The sequence below is a fragment of the Oncorhynchus nerka genome, linkage group LG12, assembly GCF_034236695.1.
Source record: "Oncorhynchus nerka isolate Pitt River linkage group LG12, Oner_Uvic_2.0, whole genome shotgun sequence".
Taxonomy (NCBI): domain Eukaryota; kingdom Metazoa; phylum Chordata; class Actinopteri; order Salmoniformes; family Salmonidae; genus Oncorhynchus; species Oncorhynchus nerka.
The window spans coordinates 4,230,577-4,249,232 of record NC_088407.1 but is presented as its reverse complement, the minus strand read 5'-3'; the positions used below and the strand labels follow the sequence as shown (position 1 = coordinate 4,249,232).

Sequence of the window (18,656 nt, the reverse complement as noted above, 5' to 3'; positions counted from 1 at the left end):
CTACTATGGGTTTTCCCTATATAGTACACTATATAATACACTACTATGGGTTTCCCTATATAATACACTACTATGAGTTTCCCTATATAATACACTACTATGGGTTTCCCTATATAATACACTACTATGGGTTACACTATATAACACACTACTATGGGTTTCCTATATAGTACACTATATAATACACCACTATGGGTTTCCCTATATAGTACACTATATAATACACTACTATGAGTTTCCCTATATAATACACTACTATGGGTTTCCCTATATAGTACACTATATAATACACTACTATGGGTTTCCCTATATAGTACACTACTATGGGTTTCCCTATATAGTACACTACTATGGGTTTCCCTATATAGTACACTATATAATACACTACTATGAGTTTCCCTATATAGTACACTACTATGGGTTTCCCTATATAATACACTACTATGGGTTTCCCTATATAATACACTACTATGGGTTTCACTATATAGTACACTACTATGGGTTTCCGTATATAACAAACTACTATGAGTTTCCCTATATAGTACACTATATAATACACTACTATGGGTTTCCCTATATAGTACACTATATAATACACTACTATGGGTTTCCCTATATAGTACACTATATAATACACTACTATGGGTTTCCCTATATAATACACTACTATGGGTTTCCTATATAGTACACTATATAATACACTACTATGGGTTTCCCTATATAATACACTACTATGGAGTTCCCTATATAGTACACTATATAATACACTACTATGGGTTTCCCTATATAATACACTACTATGGGTTACACTATATAATACACTACTATGGGTTTCCCTATATAATACACTACTATGGGTTTCCCTATATAACACACTACTATGGGTTACACTATATAATACACTACTATGGGTTTCCCCTATATAATACACTACTATGGGTTTCCTATATAGTACACTATATAATACACTACTATGGGTTTCCTATATAATACACTACTATGGGTTTCCTATATATTACACTACTATGGAGTTCCCTATATAGTACACTATATAATACACTACTATGGGTTTCCCTATATAATACACTACTATGGGTTTCCCTATATAATACACTACTATGGGTTTCCTATATAGTACACTATATAATACACTACTATGGGTTTCCCTATATAATACACTACTATGGGTTTCCCTATATAATACACTACTATGGGTTTCCTATATAGTACACTATATAATACACTACTATGGGTTTCCCTATATAATACACTACTATGGGTTTCCCTATATAATACACTACTATGAGTTTCCCTATATAATACACTACTATGGGTTTCCTATATAATACACTACTATGGGTTACACTATATAACACACTACTATGGGTTTCACTATATAGTACACTATATAATACACTACTATGGGTTTCCCTATATAGTACACTATATAATACACTACTATGGGTTTCCTATATAGTACACTATATAATACACTACTATGGGTTTCCCTATATAGTACACTATATAATACACTACTATGGGTTTCCCTATATAATACACTACTATGAGTTTCCCTATATAATACACTACTATGGGTTTCCCTATATAATACACTACTATGGGTTACACTATATAACACACTACTATGGGTTTCCCTATATAGTACACTATATAATACACCACTATGGGTTTCCTATATAGTACACTATATAATACACTACTATGAGTTTCCCTATATAATACACTACTATGGGTTTCCCTATATAGTACACTATATAATACACTACTATGGGTTTCCCTATATAGTACACTACTATGGGTTTCCCTATATAGTACACTACTATGGGTTTCCCTATATAGTACACTATATAATACACTACTATGAGTTTCCCTATATAGTACACTACTATGGGTTTCCCTATATAATACACTACTATGGGTTTCCCTATATAATACACTACTATGGGTTTCACTATATAGTACACTACTATGGGTTTCCGTATATAACAAACTACTATGAGTTTCCCTATATAGTACACTATATAATACACTACTATGGGTTTCCCTATATAGTACACTATATAATACACTACTATGGGTTTCCCTATATAGTACACTATATAATACACTACTATGGGTTTCCCTATATAGTACACTATATAATACACTACTATGGAGTTCCCTATATAATACACTACTATGGGTTTCCCTATATAGTACACTATATAATACACTACTATGGGTTTCCCTATATAGTACACTACTATGGGTTTCCCTATATAGTACACTATATAATACACTACTATGGGTTTCCCTATATAATACACTACTATGGGTTTCCCTATATATTACACTACTATGGAGTTCCCTATATAGTACACTATATAATACACTACTATGGGTTTCCCTATATAATACACTACTATGGGTTTCCCTATATAACACACTACTATGGGTTACACTATATAATACACTACTATGGGTTTCACTATATAGTACACTACTATGGGTTTCCCTATATAATACACTACTATGGGTTTCCCTATATAGTACACTATATAATACACTACTATGGGTTTCCCTATATAATACACTACTATGGGTTACACTATATAATACACTACTATGGGTTTCCCTATATAATACACTACTATGGGTTTCCCTATATAACACACTACTATGGGTTACACTATATAATACACTACTATGGGTTTCCCTATATAATACACTACTATGGGTTTCCCTATATAGTACACTATATAATACACTACTATGGGTTTCCCTATATAATACACTACTATGGGTTTCCCTATATATTACACTACTATGGAGTTCCCTATATAGTACACTATATAATACACTACTATGGGTTTCCCTATATAATACACTACTATGGGTTTCCCTATATAATACACTACTATGGGTTTCCCTATATAGTACACTATATAATACACTACTATGGGTTTCCCTATATAATACACTACTATGGGTTTCCCTATATAATACACTACTATGGGTTTCCCTATATAGTACACTATATAATACACTACTATGGGTTTCCCTATATAACACACTACTATGGGTTACACTATATAATACACTACTATGGGTTTCACTATATAGTACACTACTATGGGTTTCCCTATATAATACACTACTATGGGTTTCCCTATATAGTACACTATATAATACACTACTATGGGTTTCCCTATATAATACACTACTATGGGTTACACTATATAATACACTACTATGGGTTTCCCTATATAATACACTACTATGGGTTTCCCTATATAACACACTACTATGGGTTACACTATATAATACACTACTATGGGTTTCCCTATATAATACACTACTATGGGTTACACTATATAATACACTACTATGGGTTTCACTATATAGTACACTACTATGGGTTTCCCTATATAATACACTACTATTGGTTACACTATATAGTACACTATATAATACACTACTATGGGTTACACTATATAGTACACTACTATGGGTTTCCCTATATAATACACTACTATGGGTTACACTATATAATACACTACTATGGGTTTCACTATATAGTACACTACTATGGGTTTCCCTATATAACACACTACTATGGGTTTCCCTATATAATACACTACTATGGGTTTCCCTATATAGTACACTATATAATACACTACTATGGGTTTCCCTATATAATACACTACTATGGGTTACACTATATAATACACTACTATGGGTTTCCCTATATAATACACTACTATGGGTTTCCCTATATAACACACTACTATGGGTTACACTATATAATACACTACTATGGGTTTCACTATATAGTACACTACTATGGGTTTCCCTATATAATACACTACTATGGGTTTCCCTATATAGTACACTATATAATACACTACTATGGGTTTCCCTATATAATACACTACTATGGGTTACACTATATAATACACTACTATGGGTTTCACTATATAGTACACTACTATGGGTTTCCCTATATAATACACTACTATGGGTTTCACTATATAGTACACTACTATGGGTTTCACTATATAATACACTACTATGAGTTTCACTATATAGTACACTTTATAATACACTACTATGGGTTTCACTATATAATACACTACTATGGGTTTCACTATATAGTACACTATATAATACACTACTATGGGTTTCCCTATATAATACACTACTATGGGTTTCCCTATATAATACACTATATAATACACTACTATGGGTTTCACTATATAGTACACTACTATGGGTTTCCCTATATAGTACACTATATAATACACTACTATGGGTTTCCCTATATAATACACTACTATGGAGTTCCCTATATAGTACACTATATAATACACTACTATGGGTTTCACTATATAATACACTACTATGGGTTTCCCTATATAATACACTACTATGAGTTTCCCTATATAATACACTACTATGGGTTTCCCTATATAGTACACTATATAATACACTACTATGGGTTTCCTATATAATACACTACTATGGAGTTCCCTATATAGTACACTATATAATACACTACTATGGGTTTCCCTATATAATACACTACTATGGGTTACACTATATAATACACTACTATGGGTTTCCCTATATAATACACTACTATGGGTTTCCCTATATAACACACTACTATGGGTTACACTATATAATACACTACTATGGGTTTCCCTATATAATACACTACTATGGGTTTCCCTATATAGTACACTATATAATACACTACTATGGGTTTCCCTATATAATACACTACTATGGGTTTCCCTATATATTACACTACTATGGAGTTCCCTATATAGTACACTATATAATACACTACTATGGGTTTCCCTATATAATACACTACTATGGGTTTCCCTATATAATACACTACTATGGGTTTCCCTATATAGTACACTATATAATACACTACTATGGGTTTCCCTATATAATACACTACTATGGGTTTCCCTATATAATACACTACTATGGGTTTCCCTATATAGTACACTATATAATACACTACTATGGGTTTCCCTATATAATACACTACTATGGGTTTCCCTATATAATACACTACTATGAGTTTCCCTATATAATACACTACTATGGGTTTCCCTATATAATACACTACTATGGGTTACACTATATAACACACTACTATGGGTTTCACTATATAGTACACTATATAATACACTACTATGGGTTTCCCTATATAGTACACTATATAATACACTACTATGGGTTTCCCTATATAGTACACTATATAATACACTACTATGGGTTTCCCTATATAGTACACTATATAATACACTACTATGGGTTTCCCTATATAATACACTACTATGAGTTTCCCTATATAATACACTACTATGGGTTTCCCTATATAATACACTACTATGGGTTACACTATATAACACACTACTATGGGTTTCCCTATATAGTACACTATATAATACACCACTATGGGTTTCCCTATATAGTACACTATATAATACACTACTATGAGTTTCCCTATATAATACACTACTATGGGTTTCCCTATATAGTACACTATATAATACACTACTATGGGTTTCCCTATATAGTACACTACTATGGGTTTCCCTATATAGTACACTACTATGGGTTTCCCTATATAGTACACTATATAATACACTACTATGAGTTTCCCTATATAGTACACTACTATGGGTTTCCCTATATAATACACTACTATGGGTTTCCCTATATAATACACTACTATGGGTTTCACTATATAGTACACTACTATGGGTTTCCGTATATAACAAACTACTATGAGTTTCCCTATATAGTACACTATATAATACACTACTATGGGTTTCCCTATATAGTACACTATATAATACACTACTATGGGTTTCCCTATATAGTACACTATATAATACACTACTATGGGTTTCCCTATATAATACACTACTATGGGTTTCCCTATATAGTACACTATATAATACACTACTATGGGTTTCCCTATATAATACACTACTATGGAGTTCCCTATATAGTACACTATATAATACACTACTATGGGTTTCCCTATATAATACACTACTATGGGTTACACTATATAATACACTACTATGGGTTTCCCTATATAATACACTACTATGGGTTTCCCTATATAACACACTACTATGGGTTACACTATATAATACACTACTATGGGTTTCCCTATATAATACACTACTATGGGTTTCCTATATAGTACACTATATAATACACTACTATGGGTTTCCCTATATAATACACTACTATGGGTTTCCCTATATATTACACTACTATGGAGTTCCCTATATAGTACACTATATAATACACTACTATGGGTTTCCCTATATAATACACTACTATGGGTTTCCCTATATAATACACTACTATGGGTTTCCCTATATAGTACACTATATAATACACTACTATGGGTTTCCCTATATAATACACTACTATGGGTTTCCTATATAATACACTACTATGGGTTTCCTATATAGTACACTATATAATACACTACTATGGGTTTCCCTATATAATACACTACTATGGGTTTCCCTATATAATACACTACTATGAGTTTCCCTATATAATACACTACTATGGGTTTCCCTATATAATACACTACTATGGGTTACACTATATAACACACTACTATGGGTTTCACTATATAGTACACTATATAATACACTACTATGGGTTTCCCTATATAGTACACTATATAATACACTACTATGGGTTTCCCTATATAGTACACTATATAATACACTACTATGGGTTTCCCTATATAGTACACTATATAATACACTACTATGGGTTTCCCTATATAATACACTACTATGAGTTTCCCTATATAATACACTACTATGGGTTTCCCTATATAATACACTACTATGGGTTACACTATATAACACACTACTATGGGTTTCCTATATAGTACACTATATAATACACCACTATGGGTTTCCCTATATAGTACACTATATAATACACTACTATGAGTTTCCCTATATAATACACTACTATGGGTTTCCTATATAGTACACTATATAATACACTACTATGGGTTTCCTATATAGTACACTACTATGGGTTTCCCTATATAGTACACTACTATGGGTTTCCCTATATAGTACACTATATAATACACTACTATGAGTTTCCCTATATAGTACACTACTATGGGTTTCCCTATATAATACACTACTATGGGTTTCCCTATATAATACACTACTATGGGTTTCACTATATAGTACACTACTATGGGTTTCCGTATATAACAAACTACTATGAGTTTCCCTATATAGTACACTATATAATACACTACTATGGGTTTCCCTATATAGTACACTATATAATACACTACTATGGGTTTCCCTATATAGTACACTATATAATACACTACTATGGGTTTCCCTATATAGTACACTATATAATACACTACTATGGAGTTCCCTATATAATACACTACTATGGGTTTCCCTATATAGTACACTATATAATACACTACTATGGGTTTCCCTATATAGTACACTACTATGGGTTTCCCTATATAGTACACTATATAATACACTACTATGGGTTTCCCTATATAATACACTACTATGGGTTTCCCTATATATTACACTACTATGGAGTTCCCTATATAGTACACTATATAATACACTACTATGGGTTTCCCTATATAATACACTACTATGGGTTTCCCTATATAACACACTACTATGGGTTACACTATATAATACACTACTATGGGTTTCACTATATAGTACACTACTATGGGTTTCCCTATATAATACACTACTATGGGTTTCCCTATATAGTACACTATATAATACACTACTATGGGTTTCCTATATAATACACTACTATGGGTTACACTATATAATACACTACTATGGGTTTCCCTATATAATACACTACTATGGGTTTCCCTATATAACACACTACTATGGGTTACACTATATAATACACTACTATGGGTTTCCCTATATAATACACTACTATGGGTTTCCCTATATAGTACACTATATAATACACTACTATGGGTTTCCCTATATAATACACTACTATGGGTTTCCCTATATATTACACTACTATGGAGTTCCCTATATAGTACACTATATAATACACTACTATGGGTTTCCCTATATAATACACTACTATGGGTTTCCCTATATAATACACTACTATGGGTTTCCCTATATAGTACACTATATAATACACTACTATGGGTTTCCCTATATAATACACTACTATGGGTTTCCCTATATAATACACTACTATGGGTTTCCCTATATAGTACACTATATAATACACTACTATGGGTTTCCCTATATAACACACTACTATGGGTTACACTATATAATACACTACTATGGGTTTCACTATATAGTACACTACTATGGGTTTCCCTATATAATACACTACTATGGGTTTCCCTATATAGTACACTATATAATACACTACTATGGGTTTCCCTATATAATACACTACTATGGGTTACACTATATAATACACTACTATGGGTTTCCCTATATAATACACTACTATGGGTTTCCCTATATAACACACTACTATGGGTTACACTATATAATACACTACTATGGGTTTCCCTATATAATACACTACTATGGGTTACACTATATAATACACTACTATGGGTTTCACTATATAGTACACTACTATGGGTTTCCTATATAATACACTACTATTGGTTACACTATATAGTACACTATATAATACACTACTATGGGTTACACTATATAGTACACTACTATGGGTTTCCCTATATAATACACTACTATGGGTTACACTATATAATACACTACTATGGGTTTCACTATATAGTACACTACTATGGGTTTCCTATATAACACACTACTATGGGTTTCCTATATAATACACTACTATGGGTTTCCCTATATAGTACACTATATAATACACTACTATGGGTTTCCCTATATAATACACTACTATGGGTTACACTATATAATACACTACTATGGGTTTCCTATATAATACACTACTATGGGTTTCCCTATATAACACACTACTATGGGTTACACTATATAATACACTACTATGGGTTTCACTATATAGTACACTACTATGGGTTTCCTATATAATACACTACTATGGGTTTCCTATATAGTACACTATATAATACACTACTATGGGTTTCCCTATATAATACACTACTATGGGTTACACTATATAATACACTACTATGGGTTTCACTATATAGTACACTACTATGGGTTTCCCTATATAATACACTACTATGGGTTTCACTATATAGTACACTACTATGGGTTTCACTATATAATACACTACTATGAGTTTCACTATATAGTACACTTTATAATACACTACTATGGGTTTCACTATATAATACACTACTATGGGTTTCACTATATAGTACACTATATAATACACTACTATGGGTTTCCCTATATAATACACTACTATGGGTTTCCCTATATAATACACTATATAATACACTACTATGGGTTTCACTATATAGTACACTACTATGGGTTTCCCTATATAGTACACTATATAATACACTACTATGGGTTTCCCTATATAATACACTACTATGGAGTTCCCTATATAGTACACTATATAATACACTACTATGGGTTTCACTATATAATACACTACTATGGGTTTCCCTATATAATACACTACTATGAGTTTCCCTATATAATACACTACTATGGGTTTCCCTATATAGTACACTATATAATACACTACTATGGGTTTCCCTATATAATACACTACTATGGGTTTCCCTATATGTGATGCCCCTCCTCCCCTCACCCCTCCTCTCTCCATACCCCTCCCGTCCTCCCCTCACCCCTCCTATCTCCATACCCCTCCCGTCCTCCCCTCACCCCTCCTCTCTCCATACCCCTCCCGTCCTCCCCTCACCCCTCCTATCTCCATACCTCTTCTCCCCTCACCCCTCCTCTCCCCCTCCTCTCTCCATACCCCTCCTCCCCTCCCGTCCTCCTCTCTCTCTCTCTCTCTCCACTCCCCTCCTCTCTCCTCCTCTCTCCTCTCCACTCCCCTCCTCTCTCCTCCCCTCCCCCTCCTCTCTCTCTCTCTCTCTCTCCCCCCTCCCCTCTCCTCTCCCCTAGTGAGCGGAGAATCAGATTTGACCACTACCTGATCCCCTTCACCCTGTATGAGTTGGGTCTACTCTACAAACAACAGGGGGACTTCATCAAGGCCACACGATACATAGAGAACGCCAAGTAAGTCTGTCCGCATGGCTCCCTATTCAGTACATAGAGAACGCCAAGTAAGTCTGTCCGCATGGCTCCCTATTCAGTACATAGAGAACGCCAAGTAAGTCTGTCCGCATGGCTCCCTATTCAGTACATAGAGAACGCCAAGTAAGTCTGTCCGCATGGCTCCCTATTCAGTACATAGAGAACGCCAAGTAAGTCTGTCCGCATGGCTCCCTATTCAGTACATAGAGAACGCCAAGTAAGTCTGTCTGCATGGCTCCCTATTCAGTACATAGAGAACGCCAAGTAAGTCTGTCTGCATGGCTCCCTATTCAGTACATAGAGAACGCCAAGTAAGTCTGTCCGCATGGCTCCCTATTCAGTACATAGAGAACGCCAAGTAAGTCTGTCTGCATGGCTCCCTATTCAGTACATAGAGAACGCCAAGTAAGTCTGTCCGCATGGCTCCCTATTCAGTACATAGAGAACGCCAAGTAAGTCTGTCTGCATGGCTCCCTATTCAGTACATAGAGAACGCCAAGTAAGTCTGTCCGCATGGCTCCCTATTCAGTACATAGAGAACGCCAAGTAAGTCTGTCTGCATGGCTCCCTATTCAGTACATAGAGAACGCCAAGTAAGTCTGTCTGCATGGCTCCCTATTCAGTACATAGAGAACGCCAAGTAAGTCTGTCCGCATGGCTCCCTATTCAGTACATAGAGAACGCCAAGTAAGTCTGTCCGCATGGCTCCCTATTCAGTACACTACATAGGGAATAGTAAGTCTGTCCTATTCAGTACACTACATAGGGAATAGTAAGTCTGTCCTATTCAGTACACTACATAGGGAATAGTAAGTCTGTCCTATTCAGTACACTACATAGGGAATAGGTTGTAGTACTTATTTAAAAAGGAGCTGTATAGGGAGAAGGGTGTCGTTTTGGGCCGCAGCCTGGATCACATGTAGCAGACACTTCTATCCAGAGCCACGGTCTGTATACGTTCGACATATGGAAGTCACTATTTTACCTTTATTTAACTAGTCAGTTAAGAACAAATTATTATTTACAATGACAGCCTAGGAACATTGGGTTAACTGCCTTGTTCAGAGGGCAGAACGATTTTTACCTTGTCAGGCTACCATACAGGCTACCATACAGCCTCTACACTCTAACCACTAGGCTACCATACCACCTCTACACTCTAACCACTAGGCTACCCTACCGCCTCTACACTCTAACCACTAGGCTACCATACCGCCTCTACACTCTAACCACTAGGCTACCATACCACCTCTACACTCTAACCACTAGGCTACCATACCACCTCTACACTCTAACCACTAGGCTACCCTACCACCTCTACACTCTAACCACTAGGCTACCATACCGCCTCTACACTCTAACCACTAGGCTACCATACCGCCTCTACACTCTAACCACTAGGCTACCCTACCGCCTCTACACTCTAACCACTAGGCTACCCTACCGCCTCTACACTCTAACCACTAGGCTACCCTACCGCCTCTACACTCTAACCACTAGGCTACCATACCGCCTCTACACTCTAACCACTAGGCTACCCTACCGCCTCTACACTCTAACCACTAGGCTACCATACCGCCTCTACACTCTAACCACTAGGCTACCCTACCGCCTCTACACTCTAACCACTAGGCTACTACCCTACCGCCTCTACACTCTAACCACTAGGCTACCATACCGCCTCTACACTCTAACCACTAGGCTACCCTACCGCCTCTACACTCTAACCACTAGGCTACCATACCACCTCTACACTCTAACCACTAGGCTACCCTACCACCTCTACACTCTAACCACTAGGCTACCATACCGCCTCTACACTCTAACCACTAGGCTACCCTACCGCCTCTACACTCTAACCACTAGGCTACCATACCCCCTCTACACTCTAACCACTAGGCTACCCTACTGCCTCTACACTCTAACCACTAGGCTACCATACCGCCTCTACACTCTAACCACTAGGCTACCCTGCCCCCTCTACACTCTAACCACTAGGCTACCCTGCCTCCTCTACACTCTAACCACTAGGCTACCCTGCCCCCTCTACACTCTAACCACTAGGCTACCCTACCGCCTCTACACTCTAACCACTAGGCTACCATACCGCCTCTACACTCTAACCACTAGGCTACCCTACCGCCTCTACACTCTAACCACTAGGCTACCATACCGCCTCTACACTCTAACCACTAGGCTACCCTACCGCCTCTACACTCTAACCACTAGGCTACCCTACCGCCTCTACACTCTAACCACTAGGCTACCATACCGCCTCTACACTCTAACCACTAGGCTACCCTACCGCCTCTACACTCTAACCACTAGGCTACCCTACCGCCTCTACACTCTAACCACTAGGCTACCATACCGCCTCTACACTCTAACCACTAGGCTACCATACCGCCTCTACACTCTAACCACTAGGCTACCCTACCGCCTCTACACTCTAACCACTAGGCTACCATACCACCTCTACACTCTAACCACTAGGCTACCCTACCACCTCTACACTCTAACCACTAGGCTACCATACCGCCTCTACACTCTAACCACTAGGCTACCCTACCGCCTCTACACTCTAACCACTAGGCTACCATACCCCCTCTACACTCTAACCACTAGGCTACCCTACTGCCTCTACACTCTAACCACTAGGCTACCATACCGCCTCTACACTCTAACCACTAGGCTACCCTGCCCCCTCTACACTCTAACCACTAGGCTACCCTGCCTCCTCTACACTCTAACCACTAGGCTACCCTGCCCCCTCTACACTCTAACCACTAGGCTACCCTGCCTCCTCTACACTCTAACCACTAGGCTACCCTACCACCTCTACACTCTAACCACTAGGCTACCATACCGCCTCTACACTCTAACCACTAGGCTACGCTGCCGGCGACGCAAGCGTCATGCTCTACCATCTGAGATACAGACGCCCACGTTCTTCTGTTAGTTACACTAATATTGTAATACAATACTGTGTGTGTGTGCGTGTGTTTGTCTGTGTGTGACTAGGTTGAACTACAAGGACTACTCCATGGAGTCCAGGCTTCACTTCCGGATCCACGCAGCTCTCAACAGTCTCAAGGGATCGCCTGTCAGCACACCATAACTACAGCCCAACTACAGCCCAACTACAGCCCAACTACAATCAGACTACAACCGATTTTACACCATAACTACAGCCCAACTACAATCGATTTTACACCATAACTACAGCCCAACTACAATCGATTTTACACCAAAACTACAGTCCAACTACTAGAATCAGACTACATCATAATTAGACAAACTCTCCAATCAACACGCTAGGACCACAACGCGCTAGGACCACAACGCGCTAGGACCACAACGCGCTAGGACCACAACGCGCTAGGACCACAACGCGCTAGGACCACAACGCGCTAGGACTACAACACACTAGGACTACAACCCCCAAGCTACACTCTGACAACTTTTTAAATAAACCCCAACAAAAAGAAAGGAAGTTATTCTTCGTATAATTAATTAAAATGCCTTTTATTTGTATGGAATGTTCAATAGAAACAAAGTTGTAAAAATCCGACGCGTTTCGGCTGCATGGCCTTCGTCAGGCAGTACAAATAAATAATACAATGTCCTCTTTTAAACAGTTTTTCCAATTGGCCCTGGTCACAATATCAAGTACTAATGAAAGTGTGTGTGTGTACTGTATATAGTATGGAAAATATACAATATTGTCTGGTAATAATGACTATGTACGTATATGAAGGATGTACACTCCCCTACGTATTTATCTGGACAGTTAAAACGTTTAGTCTGTAATACTCCAGCGTTTTGGATTTGAGAGGAGGAGGAGGGGAGGGGAGAGGAGAGGAGGAGGAGGGGAGAGGAGGAGGAGGAGGGGAGAGGAGGAGGGGGAGAGGGGAGAGGAGGGGGGAGAGGGAGAGAGGAGGGGGAGAGGGGAGAGAGGAGGGAGGAGAGAGAGGAGGGGGAGGAGAGAGAGGAGGGGGAGAGGAGGAGGAGGGGGAGAGGAGGGGGAGAGGGAGGAGGAGGAGGAGAGGAGAGAGGAGGGGGAGAGGGGGGGGGAGAGGGAGAGAGGAGGAGGAGAGAGGAGGGGGAGAAGGAGGGGGAGAGGGAGAGAGGAGAGGGGAGGAGGGGGGAGGAGAAGGAGGGGAGAGAGGGAGAGGGAGGGGAGGAGGAGGGGGAGGGGGGGAGGAGAGAGGAGGGGGAGAGGGAGAGAGGGAGAGGGGAGGGGAGGAGGAGGGGGGAGAGGAAGAGGGGGAGGGGGAGGAGAGGAGGGGGGAGGGAGAGGAGGGAGGGGAGGAAAGAGGAGATTTGAGATCCAAGAGGTTTTATGAGGTGACAGAATGGCCCCCTTTTTATTAGAGGGTGTTTTCATACATGTCTGTTTTTACCGTTCAGAAATGAAATGCGCTTTATGTATCTAGTCCCCCTATTTGAAGGTTTGATAAGTAGGCTATTTGGACAAATTCACTTACAGTTCATGACATTTTTGTCAAAGGTTTAGTATTTTGGTACCATATTCATAGCACACATTGACCACTAAGCTTGTGTGACTACAAACCTGTTGGATGCATTTGCAGTTTGTTTTGTATTATGATGTGCCCAATAGAAATTAATGGATGAATAATGATGAGTTTAAATATAGTACAACCCCCCCCCCCCCCCCCCAAAAATGCTAACCTCCCCTGTTATTAGTAATGGTGAGAGATTAGCAAAAATGCTAACCTCCCTTGTTATTAGTAATGGTGAGAGATTAGCATTTCTCCCTGTTATTGGTAATGGTGAGAGATTAGCAAAAATGCTAACCTCCCTTGTTATTAGTAATGGTGAGAGATTAGCATTTCTCCCTGTTACTGGTAATGGTGAGAGATTAGCATTTCTCCCTGTTATTGGTAATGGTGAGAGATTTAGCATTTCTCCCTGTTACTGGTAATGGTGAGAGGTTCGCATTCATTCATGATTATCTGTAGTCATGGTAACATCCACATGAATGTAGAAGTGTTTAGAAACATATTCTATTCTTATTTAAGTGACTCTAAAAAGACAATACATTATTTACCATTAATTTGCTGTTGGGCATAAAATTAACTGAAATACAAGTAAACATTTGATCACAAATCCCAAAAAGCTGGAGTATAAATCAAATCAAATGTTATTGGTCACATACACATGGTTAACAGATGTTATTGGTCACATGGTTAACAGATGTTATTGGTCACATGGTTAACAGATGTTATTGGTCACATGGTTAGTAGATGTTATTGGTCACATGGTTAACAGATGTTATTGGTCACATGGTTAACAGATGTTATTGGTCACATGGTTAACAGATGTTATTGGTCACATGGTTAGCAGATGTTATTGGTCACATGGTTAACAGATGTTATTGGTCACATGGTTAACAGATTGTTATTGGTCACATGGTTAACAGATGTTATTGGTCACATGGTTAACAGATGTTATTGGTCACATGGTTAACAGATGTTATTGGTCACATGGTTAACAGATGTTATTGGTCACATGGTTAACAGATTGTTATTGGTCACATGGTTAACAGATGTTATTGGTCACATGGTTAGCAGATGTTATTGGTCACATGGTTAACAGATGTTAATGGTCACATGGTTAACAGATGTTATTGGTCACATGGTTAACAGATGTTATTGGTCACATGGTTAACAGATGTTATTGGTCACATGGTTAACAGATGTTATTGGTCACATGGTTAGCAGATGTTATTGGTCACATGGTTAACAGATGTTATTGGTCACATGGTTAACAGATGTTAATGCGAGTGTAGCGAAATGCTTGTGCTTCTAGTTCCGACAATGCAGTAATAACCAACAAGTAATCTAACTAACAATTCCAAACTACTACCTTATACACACAAGTGTAAAGGAATGAAGAATATGTACATAAAGATATATGAATGAGTGATGGTACAGAACGGCATAGGCAAGATGCAGTAGATGGTATTGAGTGCAGTATATACATGTGAGATGATTAATGTAGGGTATGTAAACATTATATGAAGTGGCATTGTTTAAAGTGGCTAGTGATACATTTTTTCATTCAATTTTTACATTATTAAAGTGGCTAGTGATATATTCTACATAAATTCCCATTATTAAAATGGCTGGAGTTGAGTCAGTATGTTGGCAGCAGCCACTCAATGTTAGTGGTGGCTGTTTAACAGTCTGATGGCCTTGAGATAGAAGCTGTTTTTCAGTTTCTCGGTACCAGCTTTAATGCACCTGTACTGACCTCGCCTTCTGGATGATAGCGGGGTGAACAGGCAGTGCCTCGGGTGGTTATTGTCCTTGATGATCTTTATGGCCTTCCTGTGACATCGGGTGGTGTAGGTGTCCTGGAGGGCAGGTAGTTTGCCCCCGGTGATGCGTTGTGCAGACCTCACTACCCTCTGGAGAGCCTTACGGTTGTGGGCAGAGCAGTTGCCGTACCAGGCGATGATACAGCAAGATCAGGATGCTCTCGATTGTGAATCTAGAAGTTTGTGAGTGCTTTTGGTGACAAGCTGAATTTCTTCAGCCCCCTGAGGTTGAAGAGGCGCTGCTGCGCCTTCTTCACGATGCTGTCTGTGTGGGTGGACCAATTCAGTTTGTCCGTGATGTGTACGCTGAGGAACTTAAAACTTACTACCCTCTCCACTACTGTTCCATCGATGTGGATAGGGGGTGTTCCTCTGCTGTTTCCTGAAGTCCACGTTCATCTCCTTTGTTTTGTTTACGTTGGGTGTGAGGTTATTTTCCTGACACCACACTCCGAGCGCCCTCACCTCCTCCCTGTAGGCCATCTCGTCGTTGTTGGTAATCAAGCCTACCACTGTAGTGTCGTCCGCAAACTTGATTATTGAGTTGGAGGCGTGCATGGCCACGCAGTCGTGGGTGAACAGGGAGTACAGGAGAGGGCTCAGAACGCACCCTTGTGGGGCCCCAGTGTTGAGGATCAGCGGGGTGGAGATGTTGTTACCTACCCTCACCACCTGGGGGCGGCCCGTCAGGAAGTCCAGGACCCAGTTGCGCAGAGCGGGGTGTCTCGAGCTTGATGACGAGCCAAAATAAATGTTTACACTGAACAAAAATATAAACGCAACGATTTCGAAGAGTTACAGTTTCATATAAGGAAATCAGTCAATTGATTGAAATGAATTAGACCCTAATCTATGGATTTCACGTGACTGGGCATACAGATATGAATCTGTTGGTCACAAATTAATTAGACCCTAATCTATGGATTTCACGTGACTGGGCATACAGATCTGAATCTGTTGGTCACAGATTAATTAGACCCTAATCTATGGATTTCGCGTGACTGGGCATACAGATATGAATCTGTTGGTCACAGATAGCGCAGCTTCCCGGAGGTGGTTTCAAACAGTTTGTGCAGAAATTCTTCAATTGTGAAAACCCACCGTTTCATCAGCTGTCCGGATGGCTGGTCTCAGACGATCCCACAGGTGAAGAAGCCGGATGTGGAGGTCCTGGGTTACACGTGGTCTGCGGTCGTGAGGCCGGTTGGACGTACTGACAAGTTCTCTAAAACGACGGCTTATGGTAGAGAAATTAACATTCAATTCTCTGGCAACATCTCTGGTGGACATTCGAATCTGCAGTCAGCATGCCAATTGCAGGCTCCCTCAAAACTTGAGACATCTGTGGCATTGTGTTGTGTCACATTTTAGAGTGGCCTTTTATTGTCCCCAGCACAAGGTGCACCTGTGTAATGATCATGCTGTTTAATCAGCTTCTTGATATGCCACACCTGACAGGTGGATGGATTATCTTGGCAAAGGAGAAATGTTCACTAACACGGATGTAAACAAATTTGTGCACAAAATATGAGAGAAATAAGCTTTTTGTACATATGGGAAATATATATTGTGATATTTTATTTCAGCTCATGAAACACTTTACATGTTGTGTTTATATATTTTGGTTCAGTGTAGGTTCACTGTCCAAATAGAGAGAGTTTCTATAGGTCTGACATGGTATAGAACAGCACTTCAAGGAAAGCAGTGGAGATGTTTTGTCAGACTATATTTCTGTTAGTTGGTTAGTTAGTAGTTGTGTAATTTGAATATAAATAAATATATTCTCACCACTGCCAAAGAGAGACTGGTATCATATTCACTATATAATACACTACTATGGGTTTCACTATATAGTACACTATATAATACACTACTATGGGTTTCCCTATATAATACACTACTATGGGTTACACTGGGGTTTCCCTATATAATACACTACTATGGGTTTCCCTATATAATACACTACTATGGGTTACACTATATAATACACTACTATGGGTTTCCCTATATAGTACACT

The 18,656-nt window shown here is 38.8% G+C and overlaps 1 long non-coding RNA gene across 1 annotated transcript; it reads left to right on the top strand.

The window, feature by feature from the left end:
* Window positions 1–10,152: 10,152 nt before the first annotated feature.
* Window positions 10,153–13,920, top strand: LOC135574152 (uncharacterized). The gene is made up of 2 exons (XR_010465183.1): window positions 10,153–10,277; window positions 13,317–13,920. It is a non-coding gene; the product is annotated as an uncharacterized LOC135574152 (long non-coding RNA).
* Window positions 13,921–18,656: the final 4,736 nt, after the last annotated feature.